The following is a 2614-nucleotide window of genomic DNA, read 5'->3' as shown; positions in this document are numbered from 1 at the left end:
AAATGGAAAACAAAAGCCTAGGCTAATGTGGTTTCTGGAACCAAGCATTTAATTTTACTTTGAGCCCCGTGCCTTATACAGAGCTTGAACAGAGGAGATGCTCAAAAAATCCATTGGTTAGTGGACATTTTGTGCTCACTGGATCCCAAAGCAGGTAGCCAGTCAACACTTGTTAACAGAAACCAGTAGTCAAATGCTATTGATCCCAACCACTGTCCCTGGACCCCAGCTGGGACCCTCATTCAGGTGGGAGTCGAAGGAGTATGGTCAGCCTTCGGCTGGGTTGTGAGATCCTCTCCCCTCCAACGGGGTGAGGGTAAGGAGAGCACTGACCACTGTCACCACCGAGTGTCTGGGAGTGGTGGACACAAGCAGAGCCTTCCTTTCCTGACTGCCCTTTTAATACAGTATGCAGAGGATATGTGAACTCAGCCTCATTAAATATTTACTGCCTGTCCCTCAGCCCTCACCTGGTGCTCTTGTCCAGTCTGTAGTATCGATCGTCTTGTGTGGTCCATAGAGATTCTATCTTCCCAGTTCCTCGAGGGTAAGGAGAGGGCATGTTGCAATTCTCACTTATCTCCCCCAGTAGCCTGTTGCCAGAGGAAGCCGGAAGTAGCCAGAGGCAGCCAGAGGGACTAGTGAGACGGGACCAGTGAGGCAACCCCAGGAAGAGACACAGAGTCAGCTGGGGGTAGGCTCTGCCTTGCTGGAAAAGGCCCTACAGACTTGTTGGGCCCTGCAAGGTAAGAAAGGATGGTCCCAAGATTCAGCCTCTGCCTGCCTCTTCCACAAAGCTCCTGGCACCCTGGTCTCCTCGTTCCAATCCCAGGACATCTGTGCCAAGAATGGTGTGTTCCCATGTTACTGCAGGGCCAGATTCCTGTCTCACAGCAGGCGCTGCCTGAGTCACTTCCTCTTTGAGGCCTTCCCTGACCACTCTGTCCAATTTGTTGCCATTTCTCTTCCCCTCTCTGTAGAGCCTCTTTGCCTTATCTTATTTTTCTTCTTAATACTTACCAGTTTCCAAAGATATGACTTGATTCCTCAACCGTTGTCACTTACCACCCCAATTAAAACATAAGTTTCACGAGACACATCTCCCTTGTTCACCTCTGAACCCCAGGTCCTCACACAGGCCTGACACAGAGTAAGCCACTGATAAATATTTATTGAATGAAAGAATGTATGGCCAGGGGTAGTAGCTCACACCTGTAATTCCAGCACTTTGAAATGCTGAGGCAGGAGGATTACTTGAGCCAGCAGTTGGAGACCAGCCTGGGCAACATAGTGAGATCCCTGTCTTATTTAAAAAAAAAAAATGCATAAAGGACCAAATGAATGACTCTTGTTTGTTGCAGAGCAATGCAGTCACACATGGGCCTGCGCTTCTCCTGCCCTTCTTTGGCTGGAAAAGACCATCTGTGCCCACAGGCAACTGCAACAAAGAACCTCATCCAAATGAGTGCTTTTGTCAAGATGCCAAAGAGGCCTTGTGGGCAGATCTGGAGAGGTCAGGAAATAGGGACTAGGGATGACAGTGGTCTTGGTCCCCAGAAATTCCCGCTTAAGTGGAGATGAGCTGCAGAAATCCCTTTTTGGTTTTAATCTTGATGCAAATCTTTAAAATGTGTACATCACTTTTACCATTGTGGTAGGCAAAATAGCTTAATGCAGGCATAATTGCCTTAACCAACCATTTTCTTACTGAGCTCTCACATGAACCCTAAAAGGTAACCAGAAATCTGTTTTTAATGGAAGACATAGTTGAGGTTCAAAGATATTAAACTACTTGCCAGAAATTACTCAGTTCTAAATTTTGTCCTAGACCAGAACATTACTGAATGATGTTTGACCTCCTCACTCATATTGCAATGACATCCTTTGTACAGAAGAGACCCTAAGTAGGGGTGGGAGAATATTGTTAATATCTAACCCTTATTGACCTATTTCTATGTGTCAGGCACTTTTCTGAGACACTTAAATGTAGAAACTAATTTAATCCTGGCAGTGTCCCTATAAGAAATGAACTCTTGTATGGGGTGGGACTGTGCACGGTGGAGCAGCAACAGACGTGAGGGCTCAGCTGGGGGTCACAAGCTAGGGCTGTGGGAGCTGGGCCATTGAGGTCGGGGCTGACTGAACTCATGGACCTGATACTTTTCTCGAGAAACAAACCAGCTCAAAAGAAAAATGGCATTTGTTGCAACACAAGGAGCCATGGTGGTTGACCAAACCACTCTGATGAAAAAGTACCTTCAGTTTGTGGTAGCTCTCACAGATGTAAATATAACTGATGAAACAAAGTTAAAAATAATGCAAGAAAGTGTTTGCAACCTCATGGTGACCTCAAACCAAGAAACATACAATGGATACACAAAAAATAAAAAGTAAGAAACTAAATCATGTCGCCAGAGAAAATCACCTTCACTAGAAGAAGACAGGAAGGAAAGAAAGAAGAGAATACCAGAAAACAACCAGAAAGCAAATAACAAAATGGCAGGAGTGAGTCCCTACTTTCAATAATAACATTGAATGTAAATGGACTAAATTCTCCAATCAAAAGACATAGACTGCCAGAATGGATGAGAAAACAAGACCCATTGATCTATTG

The sequence above is a fragment of the Piliocolobus tephrosceles genome, chromosome 9 (genome assembly GCF_002776525.5).
Source record: "Piliocolobus tephrosceles isolate RC106 chromosome 9, ASM277652v3, whole genome shotgun sequence".
NCBI lineage: Eukaryota > Metazoa > Chordata > Mammalia > Primates > Cercopithecidae > Piliocolobus > Piliocolobus tephrosceles.
The sequence above is the reverse complement of the archived record's forward strand: the minus strand, read 5'-3'. Positions refer to the sequence as shown.